Here is a 26,347-nt window from a genome sequence, read left to right as displayed (position 1 = left end):
TGTGGCCAGGGCCCTGTCTGCTGTGGCCTAAAATTCTGCTGCATGAACTCCGTCATCTGCCGTATTGCTTGGGCCATGGAGTCATCTCTTAAAGTATCGTCCCGTGGCTCCTGAGTGAATTTCCTTGGTCTCACCATTTTTTCTGCCACCACAACCTTTGACCCCTTTTAAGAAAACAAAAACAAATAAAACCAACAACAAAAAAACAAAACCCAAAAACCAACACCACATAACAAGAAACAAAAAGAAACCAGCTTGCAAAAATATAAGTAAATAAATAAAAACAAGCACACAAGCTCAAACAAATAAAACAAATCAAATAGCAACTTTACTTTACATAATTTTTAAAACACAACTTTAAAAACATTCTGGTACTACCTACGGGACATGTGGTTTTACCCAGAGCCGAACTGCTCTGATACCACCTGTGACACCCCCAAATCCCCACGCACAGAGACGGGGAAATAGAGACGTCTGGGTGATGACATCATGGGTCACCACCCTATCGACGAGTGCCAAGTGTGTGTATAAGCAACAAATGTACAGAAGAAACACACAGCAGATAAGCAAAGTCAATAACTAAGTACCAGAATTTTTCTTAATTTAATACAAAGCTATTCAAAACATACATAATAAAATATTACAAAACACAAATATAGTTTTAAACCAAATAACAAAACTTTAACTTTAACTTTAGCACCCCGGCGGAGCCGCATCCTCGAGGCTCAGCCTCCTCCTCCTCATCCTCGATCTCTGGACCAAAATCTACGGTACCAAAAATGGTGCTGCAGATAAGTAAAATCCAAACACCAATAGATAAAAACATATAGAACTCAAACAATATGCATGAAAGGATGCCAATGCACAAAACCCATAAAATCATATTTTTTCCACGCACGCCAAAAATCCAATTTGACCCAAAAACATAACCTTTCCAAATATTATGCCAAAAGTCACATTTGGCCCATATCAAACTCAAACCGTTAACCAATTAATCCGTATGCACCATGACCTCCCCTAGGGGTCATCCGCACACCTTGGCTCCAGTGCCACACCGCAGGTAATGACCACACATGTGACACCTAAACGAGCGATGCCCAGTTCCGCGCCACGCGCGTTCGTAGCCAAGCATCCTCTAGCCCTCGCCAGTGAATGGCCACGGAGTTGGTGAGTAGAGCGATGCCCGGTTCTGCGCCCGGCGCGTTCGTAGCCAAGCATCCCCTAGCCCCCGCTCCCGTCGTCGCCCAGCGACAACTTAGGGGATGTCACTCAGTTTATTACGCTCCCGAGTGACCACAGGAGCTTCACCGGGATAATACCCCATCCCGGCTTGGAGTCGTGATACACACGCACCCGAAAATCCACTTATGCCAATAAAACAGGATTTTCTCAAATTAAATAAAACGCATGTGCATGCACCATGTAAATGCGATTTCAATGCACAAAACGATCAACCAACCATAAATCAATAAATTAATCAACTCCGTTCTCCATCCATCCGACCCCCGAACTCCTCGGACTCAGTTCGGAATCAGCCAACCAACAACAAATAATTATTGAATGAGCAAAATATATTTAAATCTAAAAGTAGGGTTTGGAAAATACTTACAGTGCTATATGGTATTTTTAGAAAGCTCGCGGCGTTGCAAACAGCGAAAGAAAAGCAACGTAACAGTGAAATTTCACTGTGGTCGTGGGTTGTAAAATACCCACTTTTGAACGGGGACAAACCAAAGCTCGGGATTGATAGGGAATGGTCTAAGGATGTTTATGAAGCTAAGGGAAGTGGAGTTTGGCCGTGGGTGGCGGCAAAAATGGTGGTTGAAGGACTGAAATACCCAAATTGGAAACTAGCTCTTGGGATCTGTTTCGTTGACCGTTAGAGGCCAGAAATGGGTGGGTTAGGACGGCAAGGAGTCGGTGATGAAGTGGTGAAGAGGTGGTGGCCGGAGGTGGAGCAACGGCGGCAGATCGGAGCAAAAACCGTGTGGCTTGATGGTAGTTTTCTGACTAAACGGCGGCACGGTTGGGGATGAAAGTTGGTGGGGTGGTTCACCGGAGGGAGGGGAAGAAAATGGTGGGGGTGGTGTGTCGCACGGTGGCCGGCAGCTGGTGTGTTCGGCGTGAAGGAGAGGAGAGAGAGAGAGACGGACGGGGGAGGGGGTTTGCGCGGGAGAGAAAGGAGAAAAAGAAAGAAAAAGAAAAAGAAGGAAAAGGAAAAAGAGAAAGAAGAAGAAAAAGAAAAGAGAAAAAAAAAATGAAGGAAAAAAAATGAGGTCTAGTCCTCACTCTGGAAACCAAAACAGATCCGCCGAAAACGACATTAAAAACCGTAAAACGACTAAATAAATAAAATACAACATCAAATAAATTAAAAACCAATTAAAATACATTAATTTAACATAAATAAACCAATATATTAATTAAATTAAAAACAACCCTTCAGTGAAAATACACGTAAAAGCAGGTCGTCACAACTTTCAGAGTTTGGTTGTTCATAGATGCACGCGATGAGAAAATAATTTTCAATGGACAGCACATGCAACGTGAAAGTGGGGCTGAAAGTCACGTAGCAGGCTTGAAAAAAAGAAAGCTGAAAGTCAAGTAGCAGGCTTGAAAAAAAAAAAAAAAAGCTGGATCTACAGAAAGTTGACGAAAAGGAAGAAACGTGAACGGGGAAGACTCTAACAAAAGGGAACCGAGTGGGCTCCGTTTTACGAAAAAGAAAAGAAAAGAGAAGGACGTGGAGGAAGGACTTACAAGAAGGAGAATAAAAACACACAAGGGAGAGCTGAAAGGGAAGACTGGTTTTCACAGAAAAAGAAGGTGACGGAAAAAAGAGGCTTTTATGTAAAGAGGAGAGGAGACGTTCGGAGGAGATTTATGTTTTGTGGGGAGAGCGTTTACTTTTTTGTTTTGGACGGACAGGGGAAGATAATCTTCATCTAAGGAAGAGTGAGACGGAAGAAGGAAATTGAGCACCTTAGGGGCTCTCGACGTGAACGGAAGGGAAGTTTTATGGAAAACCAGAAAGCAAAGAGGAAGAACGTTGGAGCGAGACGGAAGAAAAACAAAACTGAAAGAAAAAGAGAAGGCACGAAGAAAAAAACACACCGAGAGGGAGAGAACAGAGGAGCTCTTGAGTTTTGGAAAGGATTGAACGGTTGAGAGGCTCTGGTTTTTGGGAGTTACAAAGAGAGATGTGAGGCTTCGGCTGTTGGGTTGACTTTGTTGAAAACCACCCAAGTGGCCATGATTTGCACATGCACCGTAAGGTGCATTGTTTTGTTAGGCACCAAATGTTAGGCCACCCACCATCGTTAGGCCACCCACCCTCTCCCAAGTCAAAAAAAGCTGCAAATGGTGGGCTGCTCTCTTCTATAAATAGAAGAGAGCTCAAATGCAATATTATGCAGTGGGTGAAGAGAGAAAGAGGGACGTGAGAGAGAGAAATAGAATTTTGTAGAGTATTTTGTAAGTCTCGTACAAATTCTATAAAAGAGACTCCAGTGGACGTAAGCAATTTGTTGAACCACTTTAAAATTGTCTTATGTGATTTTTGGACAGGCCGGAGGCACAACAGACTTTCGGTGGGGAGCAGCTTTTGGGAGGACTAAACGGAGAGGGCCTTTTCTTGAGACTTATGGACTGAAGGATTTTTCGGAGGGGCTGGTTTTACTTTTTTGTTGGGAGCTGGGAGGCTTTGGTTGATTTACGGAAAGCTAGAGCAAGCTGGGTCTTGGAGGATGAAAAAGGCCAAACGGGGAGAGATTTTTTCTTCTTTCTAGTTTGGCTGAACTTTAACATTTATGCAGAAAAGCAAGAGATTTTTTTTGGGGAGAGAAAGGAATTCAACACGTGAGAGAGAGAGAGGCAGGGACTTCAACGTTGGTTTCTTTCGTGAGGAGAGTTTCATTTTCCTGGCTTCTGGTGCTTTCAGACGGGAGCTTCGTGGGACTGAAAAGGATGAAAAGGTGGACTTCAGCTGGAAGGGGTTTTTCAAAAAATAGAAAAGATGCTAGAGGTTGAAGAGAAAAAGCTAAATTTTACGGAGAGCAGAGGAGTTTGTTTGTCTGCACAGAGGGAGTTCTTTTGCTCTATCTCCTCTCTACTTTTGCTCTCTTGTGGTTGTTTTCTAGTATTATTTCTTGTTTTTATTTTAGTTTTCTAATGAAGAATATTTATTTGATTTCTATAGCACTTGTGATGAACATGGTTGGCTAAATCTTGTACTAAGGTTAGAGGTGAAGTTTAATGATTTAGATATAGTTTTTGGATCAACATTGGAATTTATTTTGTGAGTTTGATCGATTGAAGGATTTTATTATTGGATATTTTGATTATTTATATATTTATCTTGATTCATTGGAATTTCTGAATATAGTGAATGCTTGAAGAATCCCTCTGATATTCAAATAGATTTATGAATGTTTTAATCATCTATCGTTCATGCTTAATCATTAGTGATAATTTTTCTTGACCTTAAATGCTAAATTTTCCAATCAAACGGAATCATTATTTTAGTTTAATGGAAGTAAATCGATCGGAAACAATATTCTAAAATATTATACGGAACCTCGAAACCTTAGTCTTTCTCTATATTAGTTCATTTTATCATTTTGGATTTATTCAGTTATTTAAAAAATATTCATCTCGGTAATCTTATTTTATATTCGATCACACATTTCTTTTAGTATTTTCTTTTCATTTGTTTGAGTTTATTTTCTTTATCACATAAGTGCATGTTTGGGATTGTAGTGGGAAATATAACTTATAACTTGAGGGCTTCTAACTTATAACTTAAATAATAAGCTCTATACTTAAAAGTTCTTTACTGTTTGATAAACATGTATCTAAAGTACTTTTAAAGTTAGTTACATTATTTTTAAAAAATTATATAATTATCTGCAAGAGCTTTTCAATAAAAGCTTTAATTTGGTGCTTTTTAAAAAAGTAGATTTTCAGCTTTTTTAGGTGACTAAAGCACTTTTTATAAATTTACCAAACATATCATTTTTTCTTTAAAAATACTTTTAAACAGTTAAAATTACTTTTTAACCTTTCAAACTCAACCCCAAACATGCTCTAAGTCAATCCTTGAGGATTCGACCTTGTGAGGTACTACAACACCTGTATACTTGCAGGTAGAACTGTACTAAAATTTTGGTTCATTAGTTTGAGTCAAATTTTAGGTGCAACACATAATGTTAAAGAAGGGTCTTTGTACTAATATTCCTATCAGATGAAACTTAACCTTCTTAATGTTGGAGGCAGCCCAAAAATATAAGGCAACCTTTCAATTATTGGGTTATGAAGACATCCAATATGTCAAAAACTTTGATGAGCATGGGGGATTAGAAAAGCCTAATGATGATGATTAAGTGTAGTTTCTACTTTTGTTGATTTTCTCAGGCTTTTTTTACGATGCACATTGAATATATCTAGTTCTTTGTACCCTACATCACATGGGTTTTGTCAATAAATATGTAGGGTGAAAGAATAATTAGAAGACATGCGTAGGGGTTCCAATGAAAGGATGAGGGGAATGGTAGTGACTATGATATTAAAATATGACAAGTATTGGGGAGATTTGACTAAAATGAATATTTTTGATCCCCGTCTGAAAGTTTCAGGAATGTTATATGGTTTGAGACTTGCTTACGATCAGGCATGGGCTGATCTTATTGGTAAAATGGCCCGAGATACCCTAGCTAAATTGTATGATGAGTTTAATGCAATTAAGGGTGGTACTGCATTTAAGACATATACACCTACCCCAACGCCTCCTATAGACACCGTTATTGGGCCTCCTACAAAGAAGCGTAGAATGCCGTGGACTAAGATCCTCGCACAGAATCCCACACTAGTCTATCAATCTACGGAGGTGGTATCAAAGTTAGACAACTATTTGTCAGTGGATATGGTCCAAGATGATGATGATAATTTTGATATATTAGGATGGTGGAAGACTGTAGCAAAGAAGTATCTCATCCTTTCTGAGATCGCCAACTGTATTTTAGCCATCTCTATTAGCACCGTTGCCTCAGAATCAACCTTTACTACTGTAGGGCACATATTGGATCCTTTCTGTTGTTCAGTGTCTCCTACAACTATGTACACAAAGTTGGACGATAGGAAAGGATATTGATGTTCTGGATATTTTAGATTTTAAGGAGACCAATGAGAAGGAGGGTGGTGATCAGTCTGGATTTGGATCACCTGGTAAGTGTTTTTATTTTATTATTTCGATTTATTTATATTCATTTTGATTTCATTGGTATTAATTTTAGTATTAATTATTGTAGCAACACATGAGACAACGTCTAGCTCTGCTGCAATATGAATATGTGCTCAAGCCCGGTCCTTCCCAAATGTCACAGTCAAAGACAAGCCACAGCTCTCTCTTTAGAATATTCAAAATTTGAATCATTTGTTCATATTATATATTCAATGATTTGTAATGTTGATACAATGTCCCTTGGACACTTTTATGTTTGTAATCATTTAGCCTTTAAATTTTTTAATAACTTAATTATTATTATTAGTTTATTAGGTATTAGACTAGTAACTTTTATTTATGTAATTTTTTTGTTTAATAGACTACACTGACTAGTAATTATTAGCCATAAAATCAATTTTTATTCATGTAACTTTTTTTTTTTTTAAGTCTAGTTTTTAAACTTTTTTTTTTCTTACTTAGAATTTTATGGGCTCAAAATGGCCTAGAAGCTATTTTTGGGCCTAAAAGAAAAGCTTGTGGGCCATTTTAGGCCCATTTCCTATCCCTTTACATCAAGAATTATTATGTTTGAAGCTAAATTGAAATGGTGTTGTGAATATGTGTTGTGACCTGTGAGCTGTGAAAGGAATGATTTGTGATGTAGCTGTGTAGTTGAAATGATGGGGTAATGATTTGTGATGTGGCTGTGTAGTTGAAATGATGGGGTTAAATGTGAAGTTGTGTTGTGGCTTAGTGTAGTGTGAAGTGACAGGGTGTTGTGAGGTGACAGGGCATTGTGAAGTGAGATATAGTTGGTGATATGAGAGTGTGGTATGAAGTGACGAGATTGTTGTGCATTGGGATGAAGTTGAAGTTGTGATTATGTGTTGTATGAAGTGATGAGCTGAATTATGGATCACTATGTAGTTTGGAAGTAGTTGTGAACTGTCTGAAGTGATGGCATGTTGTGTAAATGGCAATGTGGTTGTATATTGTGTATGTCGTGTGAGGTGTTGGGATAATTTATGTAGTTTGGATGTGCTGTGTATAGTGATGTGTTGGTTGGGATTGTATTGGCTGATAGGAAGCTTGTAAAAGCAAGTGGGTGTTTGGGTAGACTATATGTTGATTTTAGGTGATAAAATGGTAGGGTACATGTGTAAATTGTTTGGATGTATGTGTTGGATAGATTTTACCATATGTAATGAATAATCTATCTTAAACATGACTATACGATGTTCAAGCCTCAGAATGGGATTAAAGTTATGCATTATGCTTGGGTTGGACTATGATGAAGTGTGGGTTAGATTATGCATGAAGGAAGAGATGTATGCATTGACTAGGGTTGAGATGTATAACTTGGTTGGTTGAGGTTACACATCGAAAATGGATGGTTTGGTAGGAAGAGCATGATGAATGTGATAGTATGTCTTAGCCTTTAAAGTGAATTATGAAGGTCCATTTTAAAGGATGAGAACATGAAGTAAAATGCTATGTGTTGGGAAGGTAATCTCAAGTGGGTCCCAAGCTATGGGTTTGAAAATTGATAAAGAAAAGCATAGAAGATGGACTTGGATAATAGATTATGTCTAAGTGAAAGAAGTTTAAGTAAATGATAGTATTATGTAAGTTCTAAGTTAAGTTACATATGCACTTGAAGAGGGAATGATGTAAAGTTATGTATGTATGAAGGTTATCATCTGACATGCACATAAATGAATTGCATGAAATGGATATAGCATGGAGTCGAGGTAACTATTATGCATGTTCATACTCTTTTAGAGTTATCTAATGATATGAAAATGAAAACAAAAAAAAATGTTTCTGTTTATGATGCTTTATGAGATGAAAGGATGTTTATGTAAGTTATGCTATGTATTACTATTTTAAGGTATAAGTATCTAAAGGCCTTCTTTGGCAGCCCCTATTTATGCACCCAAAGTAATAGTTGTGTACATGTGAATGTATGTTATATGTAGTAACTATCGTCTTTATTTTCCATGAAACAAAATGTTGAGGTTTATGCTTGATGCTTCGAAATTGTGTTTAAATGATGCGATGAAAGTGTATCTAAATGATGCTATGAAAGGATTTTAAAATAAGGCTATGAAAGAAAGTTTAAATGATGTGATGAAAGGATGTTTAAAGAACACTATGAAATGATGTTTACGAAGATGCTTATGCTTATGCTTTGAAATGATGTTCAAACAATGTTTATGCTCATGCTTTTAAATGACATTTATTACATTTCCGTTTATCAAATGGAAATAGACTTATGAATGAAATGAATAAAAAGAAAAAGATTAAAAAGAACGAAGGAAAGGAATGAATGTTTTAATGTATGAAAACGGTCATGACTGAATGAATGAATAATGGTACCAATGGATTTGGTAGATTGCAATGCCATGTAAGTAGTACTGGTAGTGCACCCAGTGATGCCCCTTGACCAAAAGGGATTCCCAATGTGACGCTCCCAAATTTTGCTTGGGATCGAACGAATATTTAAAGCGTCGAGACATGCAACACAAGGTTACCTGCCCCTGTTCATGACATGTAATATACAATGTTCCTAACATGCATTTAACATTATGCAATATTCGTAGCGGGTAAATTGTTTTTCTTTAGCAATACTATGCACTAAACTGAAAATATCCCAAATGGTTAAAACTAAGATCACAACATTAGTCCAGAATGGCTATGATCCAAAATAGTATTGGAGATGCAACTCCATAGTACAAGTAGTAATTTAAGTTAACTACTATATTAACATTGGCGTCGCACCTTCGTTAACTCGACTATGTCTAGTTGGTCAATTCCCGATTCTACTTCAGGTCCCCTGTAACAAGAGCTACCATTTGTGGGGAATGATAGTTGGGACTACCACAATGAGATTTAATTACAAATCTTAGCAAGTTAACAAAAAACCTCCACACAGGCCAATAATGCATGCATGACAATAAAAGCATGAATGCATAATCAAATTCATAAGCAATCATAGCATAACTTGATATACAACATAGCATAATTGACATAACTTAAATTGAAACGTGAACCGAACTTGACTTGACATGAACTTGATCTAAAACTTGACTTAACATGGACTTGCTCTGAAACTTGACTTAACATGGACTTGCTCTGAAACTTGACTTAACTTGAACTTGATCTAAAAAATTTTCTTTAACTGCTTAAACTCAACTTCTTAGGTTCTACATGGGTCCCTAGAGCCGTGTATCCCTACCGATTACCGCATCACAACACAAGTATCTGTACCAGCTGTGAGTGCGTTAATATGTGCTTTACAGTTGTTGTGGCCTCATGTATTATACATGTCACAATTGCTATGTCTCACATAGTGTATGCACCACAATTACTATGACCCCATTCATGTGGCACAGTTGTTATGAAACCCACGAAACTAAATGTGGCTCCATCGGCATTAGTGCCTGGCATGCTCCAGTGCCCAGTTAGTTAGGTCTCCGCCCGCTACCCGTTGACAGTATTTCATTAACTCAAGGAATTTAATACCTATTTAAACACTCCAGCGTGAACAAAAGAGTTTCACTAAGATATTACCCCATCCTAGCACTTAGAGTCGTGATTGACATGAATAACTTGACTTGCTTGTTCTCGAAATACACACATTGTACTCAAGATGAAACTCATCCCTTGTCGGAATGTTTTTTCGGGTTTGACTTTTAACCATGTATCTTTTGATATGGTATAACCATTATGGTGAGGTGACGGTAGACCCTTATATACTGACTTTGTGTCTTCTTGTACGTATGATAGAGATGGAGTCTATTCCTAACTAGAACAATTATGTTTTTATGAAAGTATGATAGACTCTGAAAATCTGTTTATGGAGGAATGTTAAATAGAATGTCTATCAGGTGTCCCCTTTATTAAATTAAAAATTTAGAGTATATATGTATCATGTTCATGCTGATCACAACAACAACAACAAAAAAAGAAAGAAAGAAAGAAAGAAAGAAAGAAAGACAGGTATGTACGTAGCAATTCTACCTTACCCAAGGTGGGGTTGTTACACCGCCCCTACAACTTGAAATGTCATTGGTTGATCAAAATGGGCATATAGGATAAAAAGGAAAGCTAATAGTGAGGTTGAACTCTATAAGGCAATTTTGGTTTCCAAGGGATATCTCCATCAATTTGGTATTGATTACTCCAAAACCTACAGTTCGATGATGAAACCAACAATGGAGATAACAATTATCTCCATTATTGTGTCTTCACGTTGGTCAATTAGACAAATTGATGTGCATGATGCCTTTTTGCATGGTACAAAATTAGAGGAGATTTTCATGACTCAACCTCCTGGTTATCTTCATCCACACTTTCCAAATCACACTTGCTAGCTACACAAAGTATTGTATGGACTAAAACAGTCCCCAAGCCTGATTTTCCCATATAAGCATTCCTTTATTGGAGTTGGGCTTTCATGGCTTACGTCCAAATACTTCCAGATTTATTCACAACTCTACTAAGTTCAATATGTATTTATTAATCTATCTCGAAGATATACTGATTACCTGCTCATACAAGCATGTCGTTGATGACTTATTGAATACTCTGTATTATGATTTTGAAATCAAGGACTTGGGTTGTTTGAATTTTTTTTCTTGGGTATTGAGGGACTCAACTCCAATGGCCAAATCCTATTATTCCATCAATGTTAGTATATCATGGATATTCTAAAAAATACCAATTGTTACTCCAATGACTAGTTCCATCAATCTTAGTGCCTTTGATGGTGAGGGTTTAAGTGACACTACTCTATTTCATATTACAATTGGGGCCTTACAATGTTTATTAGTAACTATCTCATATATTGCTTTCACATTCAAAAAATTATCTCAATTCATGCACAAACCAAAATTGTCACATTGGTAGGTGACAAAGCATCTTCTTCGATGTTTAACATTGACAGTGAGCTATGGTCTCTAGATTTGAAATCCATAAATACTATTCTATAGGCATTTTTGAATGTCGATTGGGCGGACTCCCATGATGATAGATGATCAACTAGAGGATTTTTTATTTTACTAGGATAGAATTCAATTTTAGGTAACTTCAAAAGGCAGGCTACAGTGGCTTGGCTGAGCACCAAGGTTGGGTATAAGGCGTTGGCCAATATAATAGCTGAAATTCATTGGCTTCAATCCTTACTCTAGGAACTTGGTATTAAACTCTCACAATCCCCTATCTTATGGTGTGACAACATAAGAGCATGCAACGTATTTGTCAACAAATCTAGTTTTCCAGGCTCATACAAAGCACGTATAAATTGATTTTTACTTTGTCAAGGACATGGTTGCCAAGAAACTCATTGAGATCAAGTTTCTATCTCTTAGCAGATATCTAAACATCGCCCCCCCCTCCCCCCGGGGTGAGATATTAAGGATAAAGAATCCAATTGTGATAAGTCATCCAAGTTTAGAAGATATGCTCAATTACACTATTATTTTTTCCACTAGTGTTTCCATTGTAACAGACACTTAATAGAACTCCATAAACTTCCTATATATATATTTTTATGGAAATAAACATCCTATATTAATAACACGTGCCACACGTTATTATGTGTGGTTGATATTTTCTCAACAATTCCCAACATTGATTTGCTGAATATTTGGAATGTCGTAAAAGAAGCTGTTGGCAACTAATGAAAGAAACAAATCCCTTTTTACCAATTGCAAAATAAATATAATTAATGAATGAAAAGAGAGCGCAGCCTGCTGACTTTGAACTGAGGTTTTAATAGTAAAGGCTTCATAGTAGCCATGATACACTCTACTCTGATTTCTCTCTCTTTATACCGCTAATCAAAGTTTTGGCTGCTTTGCTTCATGGTAAAAACAATTCCATTGCTAACGGTGTATATCATATAACACATGATTGGTGGGCAGCAATGTGCATTTTAGCATACTCATTGAAAAAAAAAAATCATGGAGATGCTTTATCTGTGTCAATGTTTCAGAATCGACAAAGATGATCATGCATGCAAACTTCATTTACATAACCATTACAATACAAAACACCGAAAAAAAAATTTGTTTTCCATAAAACCATGCACATCAAAAGGGCAAAAGAAGAAGAAAAGGAAACACCAAAGTAAGATTTTATTCATAGGACAATAATTGCGTAACTTTACATATAGGTGAGTGTACGTATAAGCCTCTTTGCAGACAAGCAAACTGGCATTATTTGAAAACCATCACTACATTGTCTATAGTACTACAGGAAGTGAAAAGCATCAAAACCTCCTAGTTATTGTGCATAAAAATGCTTTATACAAGGTACTGACACGGAAAGCAATAGAGTATATTTCTCGCATTCTACTATTCTGTGTAGAGCTCAGAATTGGATAACCTTGGAGTTGGAATTGTAATGGTTGGATTCTTCTTCTTTGTAACAACTCTGAAAATGTTAGAAAATTCTATCTCTGAACCTTGTGGCAATTTCCACTCATAGGAATGCAAAAAAGAAGCCAAGACGTATTGGAGTGTCCTCTCCCCTAGTGTATGCCCTGCGCATATTCTTCTCCCTGACCCAAATGGAAGATGTGATGACCCGCTTTCGCGTGTATTTTCACTGAAGGGCTGTTTTTATTTTAATTAATATATTAGTTTATTTATTTTAATTTATTGCGTTTTAAAAATTTGTTTTTAATTTATTTGAGGTTGTGTTTTATTTATTTTATTTTAGTCATTTACGGTTTTTAATCTCGTTTCGGCGGTTTTGTTTTGTTTTCCCGGAATGAGGATTAGACCTCATCTTTTTTCCTACATCTCTTTTTTTTCCTTTTTCCTTTTTTCTTTTTCTCTTTCTTTTTCTTCTTTCTTTTTCTTTTTCTTTCTTTTCTTTTTCTTCTTTTTTCTTTCTTCCCATGCGCGTCGACCCCGTCTCTCTCTCTCTCCTCCTCTCCCACACTGGAGCTGCTTTCTACCCTCGACCCATCACCGTCTGGCCGCCGTGCGGCACACCGCCCATACAGTTCGAATCCCCTCCCTCCGGCGCAACCCCCCAGCAAATCTCAGCCCCATCCGGCCAACCGTTTGGCCGGAAAATCTCCTTAAAGCCCCCACGGTTTTTGGCTCGATCCGCCGCCGTCGCTCCATCTCCGGCCAACATTTCTTCACCACTTCATCACCGGTCCCTTGCCTTCCTAACCCACCTATTTTAGGCCTCCAATAGTCACCGGAACAGCTCCCACGAGCTAGCTTTCCTTTTTGGAAAATCCGGCCTCTCTCCGCCGTTTCTGCCGCCACCCACGGCCAACCACCACTTCCAATAGCTTCATAATCATCCCTAGACCATTCCCTATCAATCCCAAGCCCTGGTTTGTCCCCGTTCAAAGGTGGGTATTTTACAACCCACGGCCACAGTGAATTTTCACTGTTATGTTGCTTTCCTTCTGCCGTTTGCAACGCCGTGTGTTTTCTAAAAATACCGTATAGCGCTGTAAGTATTTTCCAAACCCAATTTTCAGATTTAAATATATATTGCTCGTTCAATAATTTTATCTGCTGGTTGTTTGATTCCGGACTGAGTCCGAGGAGTTCGGGGGTCGGATGGATGGAGGACGGAGTTGCTTGTTTTATTGAATTATGTTGGTTGATTATTTTTGTGCATTGATATGGCATTTACATGGTGCATGCACGTATGTTTTTATTTAATTGAGAAAAGTCTGTTTTATTGGCGTAAGTGGATTTTCGGGTGCGTGTGTATCATGACCCCAAGTTGGGATGGGGTATTATCTCGGTGGAGCTCCTCTGGTCACTCGGAAGCGGAATAAACTGAGTGATGTCCGCTGGGTTGTCGCTGGGCGACGACGGGAGCGGGGGCTAGGGGTTGCTTGGCTACGAACGCGCCGGGCACGGAACCAGGCATCACTCTACGCACTGACTCCGTGGCCCTTCGCTGGCGAGGGCTAGAGGATGCTTGGCTACGAACACGCGGGGCGTGGAACTGGGCATCGCTCGTTAGGTGTCACATGCGTGGTGGTACTCTGTGGTGTGGCATTGGAGCCAGGGTGTGCGGATGACCCCTAGGGGAGGTCATGGCGCATGCAGATAAAATGGATTTTGGTTCGAGACGGTTATAGAGGCCAAATGTGACTTTTGGCGTGGTTTTTTGGAAAAGATGTGTTTTTGGGCCAAATGGGATTTTTGGCGTGTGTGGAAAATTATGTTTTTTTTGGGTTTTGTGCATTGGGCATGCTTCATGCATTTTGTTTAAGTTCTATGTCTTTTTATCTGGTGGTATTTGGGTTTTACTTACCTGCAGTACCATTTTTAGTTCCGTAGCTTTTGGTGCAGGTTTTGAGGATGAGGAGGAGGAGGCTGAGCCCGAGGATGCGGCTCCGCCGGGATGCTGATGTTATGCTTTATATTTGGTTTAAAACTATATTAGTGTTTTGTAATATTTTATTTATGTATGTTTTAAACAGCTTGTATTACGTTAAGAAAAATTCTGATACTTATTTATATGGCTTTCGTTATCCGCTGCGTGTTTCTTCGTGCACATTTGTTGCCTTTGCACACACTTGGCACCCGTCGTTAGGGTGGTGACCCGGGTTGTCACCATCCGGACGTCTCGATTTCCCCGCGTCCGTGCGTGGGGATGTGGGGGCGTCACAGAAGATATTTAAAGTTGTTGCTTGAATAATCAAACCTAACAAAAGCATTATTTAGAAACCTCTCACGTTTAAATTCCAATGAATTGTCTCAATACTTTGGATCCCTTTGTATAGCTCAAGCATTTAGGAAAATACTAGAACCTTTGGGTACATGGTACCCTCCAATGATGCTAGATTCACTTGGAGTACGAACTAATAGGAAAGGACCAACTGGGTGCAAATGGAATGTCTCTTTAATAATAGCTTCTAAATAATATAATTTGGGCAAATGAGATTCTTCAACTAAGTTGTCCAACCCTACAATTTCTGCTAATTCTTCAGTAACCTTTTTCATTATCTTTGGATGCTTCAACAACCTTGCCATCCCCCATTCACACATAGTTGTTCTGGTGTTGGATCCAGCCACCACTATTTCCCATTTAAACAAGAGTAAGGTGATTAGCTCAACTGAAGATTAAAAAAAAAAAAAATCAAAATAAAGTTTGGATGTCTATGAATTAGTTAAAGTTATTAGTGGCAAAATCACTAAAGTGCTAATGAAACACGAAAGTAAAAAAGCAGATACAAACATATATATATATACACACATAAAACAGCCACGGCTTTGAGTTTTTTTCCCTGTTAATGCAACGTCACTTTCATAAAAAAATTTGTTCTTGTTAGTAGTCTTGAACCCCCGAAGCATAATTGTCTTAATGGTAGGCCATGCAGACTTTTTTATTTTTTGTTTATATAGGGGAGAGGGGCCTAATCTGGTTCTCCGAGAATAGGTCTAGTGCCATCACTGTTAAAGCATCATGACTTTTATCTCGGGTCCTTCTCTCTCTCTCTCTCTCCCTCGAGACTGAGTCAGAGTAAGGTATAGTCTTCCTGTCCTTACAGGGTGGTGTCGTCTCCCGTGGCGGGAGTTTGTCCTTTCATAGGTTTGTCCTTGGCAGGAGTTTGTCCTCTCACAGGTTCCTTATGCTTCCCCTCGCTTGATAGCCACAATGGAGGAAGAAGATCTTGCTAAGAGATGGGAAAGACTAAACCTGTCTTCGACGGAAAGTGAAGTTTTAAAAATCTCTACTGTTAGGTCAGAGGAAGGCAACTTACGTAGAAAACACTGCATTGTAGGGGGAGTGATGACGGAAAGAGGTTTAAGTAACGAAGCATTCAGAGTTACCATGTCTCAAGTTTGGAGATTGGAGGGTTGGGTAAAATTTAAAGAGCTAGGGGACTTCCAGTTCCTCATCGAATTCCAATTTCTTGGAGACAAAGAAAAAGTCTTAGGAGGTCGCCCCTGGTTTTTTGATCGAAACTTGGTGTCCTTCCTAGAGGTTGATGAAAATGTATCTCTAAGCGCAATCCGTTTCCAATTTGAACCATTCTGGGTATAGTTGCATGGCTTGCCATGGGGAGCAATGACAGAGGAGGTAGGCAGAAATGTGGGCTCATCGGTGGGTCATGTTATAAGGGTGGATGCTGATTCGGATGGTGCTGCTCGGGGCAAGAGTATGAGGATAAGAGTGGCAGTAGACCTACACAAACCACTTTTACGTGGTAAATGGGTGGAAGTGAATAACATGAAACACTGGGTTTCCATTAAGTAAGAGAGACTTCAGGCCTACTGCTTTCATTGTGGCATCATTGCTCATAAAGGAAAAAACTGCAATCAACAGAGGGTACATTCTCCTGTGGATGGAACTAAAACTTTGCAATATGGCCCCTGGCTCAGGGCTCAACCGATGAACTCAAAGATCTTCGACAGTCGACCATATGGGGGCAACCCTAGCTCTCAGAACCAACAGAACATGCAGAAACATGAGACTTCTAAGGCTAATGAATGTGAACCAAATGCTGGTGATAAGGAGGGAGAAGAGGTATCCAGGACCTCATCTGACCCTCAATCTAAGGAGGGAATTGCTAAGACTAAAACTGAGTATACCCAAAAAACTGTATCACTTACAGATCCTATGACTGAGGCTTATACTCCAATCCACTGGCCCATTAAGTTACCAATCTCAGCCGAGAAGAAAGAGATTACCTCTAACCAGATGCATCATTATGACCTTTGCAAATCTCCATCAGACTTGGGAAGGGAGATGTTCCAAGCCAATGTCAACAAAGAATTGGCAATGCCCAGTATTGTGGGGGTGGTGACTAGGCAAAAAGGGACAACATGGAAAAGGAAGGCCAGGGAGGTAACACTATCTAATCCTAGGGACACAGTCTCTAAAGGCAGAGGAAGCAAGAAAAGAGGTATGACCTCTCAATTAGACTCATCAAAACTTGCGAAAAAAGCTAAAGATACTAATGACACGTATGAAAACAGTTCCAATCTTAAGATGGTGGAGGCTGCTGGGCAGCCCCACCCACAGCCATGATAGGCCTTAGCTGGAACTGTAGGGGGCTTGGGAACCCCCGTACAGTTCGAGAGCTAGACCTACTTGTGAGGACAAAGTGCCCCCATTTTATTTTCCTTATGGAGACCAAGTGTGGTAGGAAAAGGGTTGAGGTAGTAAGGAACATGTTGCATTTTGAGAACAGCTTTGTGGTGGACAGTAGAGGTCCTAGTGGCGGGTTAGCTTTTCTGTGGAAGGACACATTAGATCTAACAGTAGAAAGCTATTCACAAAACCATATCTCTATGGTACTCAGATTAGCAGAGGAATGTCAACAGATCCTTCTCACTGGCTTTTATGGCTTCCCTGAATCAGCTAGAAAGGGGGATAGTTGGAACCTGATGAAACTGATTAAACCTACAGAGAACATACCGTGGCTGTGCTTTGGAGACTTCAATGAAATCTTGCATAATCATGAAAAGGTTGGAAGAGCTAACAGACCTTACTCTCAGATGGAAGCCTTTAGAATATCCATGGAATGGTGTGGCCTGAGTGACCTAGGCTTTGTAGGACCCAAATTCACTTGGTGCAATAATAGAATGGGAACACATTTCACTAAAGAAAGACTGGATCGAGCATTGGGAAACATGCTATGGACTAGTATGTTTAATGAAAACAACTTTAATGTCCTTGCTGCCCAAACATCTGATCACTGCCCTTTATTGATATCTGCAAACAAAAGAGGGAGAAGGGAGCTGTATTTAGTTCCTACAAGAGAGAAGATATTCAGATTTGAGGCAAGATGGAATCTTCATGAAGCATGTAATAGCATTATTAAATCCTGCTGGTCCCATCAGGATTCTCAACAAGCTTATAATATCAACTCAGTCCTGAGGAAGCTCAACAGATGTAAGGCCTCCCTAAAAAACTGGAGCTCAACCTTATGGAAACATAAAAGGGATATCCAAGCTCAATTGAACAGGCTCCTGGAAATGCAAGACTCTAACACTGGTTCAAGAACAGCTGAAGTTAAGGCTCTTCAGAAGGAGATTGATAAAGCTCTTGAAGAAGAAAATCTGAAATGGAAACAAAGAGCTAAACAGATGTGGCTTAAAGACGGGGATAGGAACTCAAATTACTTCCACAAGTGCACTAACCAGAGGAGGAAAAACAATAGCATTCAGAAGCTTGTAAGAAATGATGGCCTTACCACAACTGATATAGGTGAGATTTCTTCTATGTTTACCATTTATTTCCAGGAGCTGTTTTCTTCAGCATCTCCAAACAACATTGATGTCTGTCTGAACCAAGTACATCACCTAGTTAATAGTGAGATGAACTCCAACTTGACCAAACCGTTCACAGCTGAGGAGGTAAAGTCTGCCCTTTTCCAAATGAACCCCATGGGTGCCCCTGGTCCAGATGGTTTTCCTGCATTATTTTACCAATCTCACTGGGATGTTGTAGGAGAAGAGGTCACTAAAGTAGTGTTGGATATTTTAAATGGGAATGGGGAAATTTCACACATAAATGAAACCTACATTGTTTTAATCCCGAAAGTTAAAAACCCTCAAACTGTTATGGACTTCAGACCAATATCTCTTTGCAATGTCATTTACAAAGTGGTCTATAAAACTCTTTCTAATAGGCTGAAGTTGATCCTTCCTTCGATCATTGCTCCCACTCAAAGTGCTTTTATTCAGGGGAGGATGATTCAGGATAATGTTATTGTGGCCTTTGAAACTTTACACTCCATGTCCATCAAAGGCAAAGGGCAACAAGGTTACATGGCCATAAAACTAGACCTGAGCAAGGCTTTCGATAGGGTGGAATGGGAGTTTTTGGCAAAGGTCATGGCTAAGATGGGTTTCAACAGAAGATGGATATATTTGACTATGCAGTGTGTAACTACAGTCTCCTACTCCACTCTTATTAATGGGAAACCTCAAGGCAATTTCTCTCCATCAAGAGGGATTCAACAAGGGGACCCCCTTTCTCCCTACCTTTTCATTCTGGTAGCTGAGGTCCTTAGCAGTCTTCTGAACCATGCTGAAACCACCAAGCTCATCCAGGGTTTTCCTATCTGCAGGGGAGGCTTAGCATCAACCACCTTTTGTTTGCTGATGATAGCCTTCTATTCTGTCGAGCTAATGCAAGAGAATGGACTTCAATCCAGGTTATTCTAAATCTCTATGAAGAGGCCTCAGGTCAGAAGCTCAACAAGTCTAAAACCTCGATTTTTTTCAGTCCTAATACAAGACCAGCAACTAGGGAGTACATCTTGAGTCTTGCTCAAACAAGAGTCTCCTCTTGTTATGAAAGGTATCTGGGTCTCCCAATTCTCATAGGCAGATCTAAATATGCTGCTTTCAAGGGCATCCTAGATAGAGTCAGGGGAAAAGTCAGTAACTGAAAAAACAAATTTCTATCCCAGGCGGGGAAGGATATTCTCCTCAAGGCAGTGGTTCAAGCCCTCCCTACCTACTGCATGGGAGTTTTTAAACTCCCCAAATCCCTTCTAAGTGAGATCAACAAAGTTATGAACCAGTTCTGGTGGGGTCATCTCCAAAATGTGAAAAAGGTGCATTGGGTGTCTTGGGGACAGATGGGTAGATCGAAAACTAGAGGAGGTCTGGGTTTTAGAGACCTTGAGAGTTTTAATTTGGCTCTACTGGCCAAGCAGGGGTGGAGCCTTCTTCAATACCCTGACTCTATAGCTGCTCAAGTCCTCAAGCTGAAATACTTCCCAAATGTGGATTTCTTTCAAGCCAAGTTGGGCTCTAGACCATTTTTCATATGGAGAAGCATTCAGGCTGCAAGAGGTTTGGTTGAAAAAGGGTCACTATGGCGCATAGGTAATGGTCTAAGAACCAAAATCTGGAAGGATAGATGGTTGCCCCAACCTTCTAGTTACAAAATCCAAAGCCCTGTCCATCTATTTCCTGAGAATGAAGTGGTGGCAAGACTCATTAATAATGAGACAAAACAATGGGATAGAGGTCTAACCACAGCTGTTTTTGGGCCTGATACAGTTTCTTTAATTCAAAGAATTCCTATCAGCTTTTCTGGTGCCAACGATAGACTCATTTGGTTGGGCACCAAAGATGGATCCTTCTCAGTCAGGTCTGCCTATCATTTGCAGAAAGAGTCCATGGAACAACTTAAGGGTCAATCCTCTAGAGGAATACAGAACAAGGAAGTTTGGACAGGATGCTGGAAGCTGCAAATCCCTAATGCAACTAAGATTTTCATCTGGAGGGCTTGCCTAGAATCTCTTCCAACTATGCTCAACCTATCTAAGAAGAAGATAGTAGCCTCCCCTATATGCCCCATCTGTTGCAGGGAACAGGAATCCACAACTCATGCACTGTGGGAATGTACTTCTGCTATGGATGTATGGAGTCAAGGCCATATAGTCTTTCAAAAAAGTTCTCTAAGGAAAGCCAATTTCAAAGAGCTTTTCGAGAGCCTATATAGTCAGTGTGACCAAAGCTTAATGGAACAGTTTTCTATTTTAGCCAGGAGCATTTGGTCTAGAAGAAACAAGATGATCTTCGAGGGATCCTTTGTGCATCCAAGTCTATTAGTGAATCAGGCTTCACAATCATTGGCTGATTATAGGACTGCCCAAGAGAACTGGAAGACAAAGGTTCAGATCCACTCTTAAGCATCCGTGTGGTCTCCTCCTCCAACAGGTGTCACGAAAATTAACTGGGATGCTGCTGTGGATGGTCCTAACAATAGAATTGGTATTGGTCTGGTGGCTCGGGACCATGTGGGTAATGTTATGATCACCAAAAAGCTCTCCATTTCTTGCTTTCCTGAACCTTTGCTGGCTGAAGCTATAGGTGCTTTTCATGCGGTTTCCTTGGCCAAGGAGATGAGTCTCACTTCTGTTATCTTTGAAGGGGATTCCTTACAGGTTGTTAATGGTCTCAATCTCCCTTCAGACAGGGGCGATAGTGTGGGCATGTTTTTATCTGACACTAAGAGTATTCTCTCTAGTTTTGGTCTTTGGTCTGTGGTTTTTGTTGGGAGAAGTGGTAATCACTATGCTCATTTACTAGCTAAAGAATCTCTAATGTTAGCTGAGAACTCGACTGAGCTGGTCTATGGTACACCCTGTAATCGTCGCCCCTTTTAATGGGCTTTATATGAAAGTATGATGTTTCCCTAAAAAAAAAAAGCATCATGACTTTTACGTGCATTGAAATAATCCGAAAATTAATTAAATGACCGCATAATTTAACTAGAAAAAGGAAAAAGAAAAAAAAAATCCAAACGGTTGATGAGAAAGAGAAAAGAATAATTCATGATAAAAAAATCCTGAATCGAATAGGTCCAGTCCGGTCTATAAAACTTCTCTAGACCGGACCGAGCTCCCCTTAGTGTGGAGGTGAGATGCATGCACCACCGGCTGCCATGTGATTACTTCTCTAACTAGATAAATAGAAGGAAAATGATAGTATCATTATCAACAAATGGAAAAATCTTTTTGTAAGTACACTTTATGCACTAATTCGCGCATCGATATTAATATATAAGGCATATGTTTCACAAAACGATGTGAATCAAAGACAAATAATTTTCATGAAATAAAAAATTTTCTTCTTCTTTAAAATTTTTTTTATATTTTTTAAAATAAAAAAGGTCATAGATACTCAAATTAGTACATGAAGTCTACTTATATATCTATTATTTTTTAATTAATGGTTGAAGATGTTTAAAAAATACTTCAAGTAAGGAAAAAAAAATAAAAAAAGAAAATTATTTATACTAATGTGCATAGTTAATGAAAACATTTGATAATTACCTTAACATTGTTAGAAATATCTAGTCTGAATTTGAAAGGTGTTTCATTTCATTTTATCTCATTATTATAATTTTATTAAATTATCACACAAATGTCATAAATAATTTAATTTTTAAATCTCAATTCATCTATTCAGGCATCATTTGAATTCCACGAAAATCAGTCCGCGTGGGGGAAGAACGAAGTCAGGATTTTGACCTTTGAGGCCGAATTTTCGGCACTGAAACTTTGAGTTTGAATTTTCTACGGGTACTTTACTTTGTCCCTTCAAATTTATTATCAGTGTAATAAATTTAAACAAATGAACAGGAAAAAATTAAACAAATGTCCCACGTGGGGGCTGGTGATGATGTATCTCGCCTCACCACATAATAACAGGAAAAAATTAAACAAATGAACATGGAAACACAAACAAAGAATTTATGCAACAACTCCAGGCACATACCAAATTATTAACTACCACATGATTCAAACCATGACAGTCTCTTAACATTTCTTTTCCTTTCGAAAATGTGGTTTTCATCTTAATTTTTTCATCCGACAGTTAAAAGTACTACTGAAACATTTTGACTTCAATTAAAAACGATACTATCTAATTATAGAGATAGATATTGACTTGACACATGCAATTTTGATAATCATTGACCAAATCTTATTAAATGAAAAAAATAAATGATATTCTCCAACATTTTTTCCTTTTCTTGAAATTAGGTTTGCATCCTCAATCTCCAAATTATCAAAACTAAAATATTATAGTGAATCTGGACGTTCCCCGAGAATAGTGAATCTGGTTCCCCGTGAAATAATTTGAAAATTAATTAAATAGTGTAATTTTAATACATCATTAATTTCAGTAACTATTTTAAATTTAAATATTATTATTGCCAGGCTCCCCATGCATGTGATTTACAAGCATTGTTCACATTTTTCTCTATATTCCAATTCAACATGCAATTTAATTTTTTTCAATCTAGAAAAATACGTATCCCAACATTTCAATCGGTCTCGCACATGCTACGGATCTGTGATTTTTTCCATTCTCGTCGATTGATTTCTCCAGTGCCATTAAAATTATACGGTACATATATATATATTCAATTTCTACACAATCTTTTATTAAAATATTAATTACTTTATTTTAAAGTTATTTGAAATAAAAAGATGGCAGAGAATTGAATTATTTTACGTGGAATTATGATGTTAGAGAAATTATCACGTGGCCACGGCCGTTGGTACATGCATCTCGCCTAATTAGCACATCAGCACATGATTCAAACCGGTCTCTTAACATTTTTTTACTTTCGAAAATGTGGTTTGACAAATCTACAAGTTTGATTGAATTTTCCATGGACTATAACACCTTCTCCACAATAAATTTAATACGTCATTTCTGTTACATAATTTATTTGGTATACTAGTCTTATCATAGCCAGTACAGGCTTTTAAAAATTCTTAATGAATTATCGTTTTTACTAACTATATATTAGATGCCAATATATATAAGTAGCTTCCACCCTTCTTTCGCCGCCACCTTTGACTGCTTCACCATGAGATTCTTTGAAATAGCTAACTTCTACAGTGTGGCCTTAATATCATCACTAAGATAGCCACCCAAGGATCGCTATAAAAGGTCATATGCTTGAAGGCTTAAGCATATGTTCCACGACAATCCATTTAATCAGAAAAGCAAAGCTTAATTCCCTAATGGCGTACACAATGTGTCTTACTATTCTCGATTCAATCCAAAATTGCAGACCCGCGACATTGTTCCCATCCAAACAAACATGAGGGAAAGGTGGCGATGCACCTAATCCGTTCCATAGCATGGCTCTCGTTGCAAACTCAAATATTGACTCTACCAATATTGTTCGAGGATCTACAAATTACCATCCTACCATTTGGCATTATGATTACATCCAATCATTAAGAAGCAAATATGTGGTAAAGTGTGCAATTCTATTTTCTTGTTGTTTGTCTCGGTTGTTTTTGTAATTATTGTTGGATTATCCCAAAATTGGTTTAATTTGTAGGAGGCGTCATTCACACAAAAGATAGGTAAGCTGAAGGGAGAAGTAGCAATGATGTTTCCTAAAGTGATGGAGCCCCTCGAGCTTATTGATATCTTGCAAAGACTTGGAGTATCTTATCATTTTGAGGACGAAATAAGGAGGATTGTGGAAAACAAACACAATACTCATCATAGTGGTGATGTTTGCCAGAAGCAAAGTTTATATGCCACAGCTGTTGAGTTTAGACTGTTGAGACAACATGGATATGATGTACCTCAAGGTAAAAAGCATACTAGTAATGCTTTAAAATATATATATATATATTGGATTCATTATCCCTCATTTATTTTTAACAATTGTTTAGTATTGTTTTTTGCAGAGACTTTCAAAAGTTTTATTACCAAAAATGGGGATTTCAAAGAATGTCTTTGTGTTGATATCGAGGGAATTCTAGCTTTGTATGAAGCCTTGTTCCACTTGAGACAAGGTGAAACTATTTTGGAGGAAGCAAGAGATTTTGCAACCAAACATCTAAAAGAGTAAATGGATCAAAGCAACGATCAATATCTTTGTATGATGGTGAATCACGCCCTAGAGCTTCCACTGCATTGGAGAGTGACAAGGTTGGAAGCATGGTGGTTCATTGATGCATATAGGAGTAGGGAAGATATGAACCCTACCTTGCTTGAGCTTGCGGAACTGGATTTTAATATGGTACAAGCAGTCCACCAAGAAGATTTAAAAGAACTATCTAGGTAAAGACGCATGTTTATCCTCATTTTGTAACTTGGATCTCAACCTGGAAAGCTACAAAGAGATTTACTTGATATATATTAGATTAGAGAGGTGAGAAATTGCAATAATACATGCTATAGTTCTTAAAATAATATTATTTCCTTACCTCATACAAAAGGTGGTGGAGGAGCACTGGCCTAGGAGATTTGAGCTTTGCAAGGGATAGGGTGGTGGAGAATTTTCTATGGGCAGTGGGAGCATTATTTGAACCTCAATTTGGATATGAGAGAAGAATGTTAACAAGGCTTGGTATATTGGTGATAGTATTAGATGATGTCTATGATGTCTACGGCACTTTAAAAGAACTTGAACTCTTCACGGACTATTGAGAGGTTTTGTATTAATGGTAGCACCCCTCCAATACTTCAAATATGGTTGCTTATCTTCGATGCAAATACTTATATGTAATTTTTTCACGTGGTCTAGATGGGATGTCAATGCTATGGAACAACTGCCATATTATGTGCAGATTTGTTTCCTTTCGGTCTATAACACAGTTAATGAAATGGCTTTTGACACTCTTAAGGAAAAGGGAGGCAACATCATTTGGTACATGAAAAAGGCGGTAAGGCTTGAACTTTTCTATTCATCACTATTTACACTAGATGGAATTTATTATATGTTATAACTCTTCTAATTTATTTATCCACCATAAATCTTTTAGTGGGCAGATCTATGTAGAACGTATATGGTGGAGGCCAACTGGTTTTACAATGGATATACACCAAGTCTTCAAGAATACCTTGAATGTGGATGGATCACATCAGGAATATCAAATATACTGGTACATTGTTATTTTCTCGTCACAAATCCCATAACAGAGGAAGCCTTGGAATTATTGAAAGAGTATCCCAACATAATTCGTTTGTCATCATTCATTGTTCGACTTGCAGATGATCTCGGAACATCTACGGTTAGTAAAACACACTATCCTAATTTTTTTATCAAAAATATTTTGGATTACTTCACATGAACATAGGATAACATGTTTTTCCATGTGTTTACTAACCTAGGATGAGTTAAAGAGGGGGGATAATCCTAAATCAATCCAATGCTATATGAAAGATACCGGTGCTAGTGAGGAAGATGCTCGTCACTACATGAAGTCCTTGATTAGTGCCACATGGAAGACAATTAATGGCGAACGCTTTGCAACTTCTCCATTCTCTCAAGCATTTATTAATATCGCATTTAACATGGGAAGGGTAGCCCAAATAATATACCAGTATGGAGATGGTCATGGCATTGGAGACTGCGAGACTAAGGACCGCGTGCAAGCGTTGTTTTTTCATCCCATTCCTATAGTAAAGAATTGATGAATGATTGTTAGAGTTACTAAATTGCATAGGAATATCTCGATCTCTACTTTTTCCTCTTTATAATTTCTTATATTTGGATCCAACTAGAACATGTGTATTCGAGAGTAACTTGTCTTTATCTCACTAGTGATACTGCTTCCTGCAAAAATAAATGATGAACGAGTCAAATCGGAATTTGCTTGTATTTCTCTGAAATACTATGGATATA

The 26,347-nt window shown here is 38.4% G+C and overlaps 1 pseudogene; it reads left to right on the top strand.

The window, feature by feature from the left end:
- Nucleotides 1-23,840: 23,840 nt before the first annotated feature.
- On the top strand, nucleotides 23,841-26,136 carry LOC122293633 (annotated as a pseudogene).
- The last annotated feature ends 211 nt before the right edge of the window (nucleotides 26,137-26,347 follow it).

The sequence above is a fragment of the Carya illinoinensis genome, chromosome 14, assembly GCF_018687715.1.
Source record: "Carya illinoinensis cultivar Pawnee chromosome 14, C.illinoinensisPawnee_v1, whole genome shotgun sequence".
NCBI lineage: Eukaryota > Viridiplantae > Streptophyta > Magnoliopsida > Fagales > Juglandaceae > Carya > Carya illinoinensis.
This window is presented reverse-complemented; position numbering and strand designations above follow the sequence as displayed.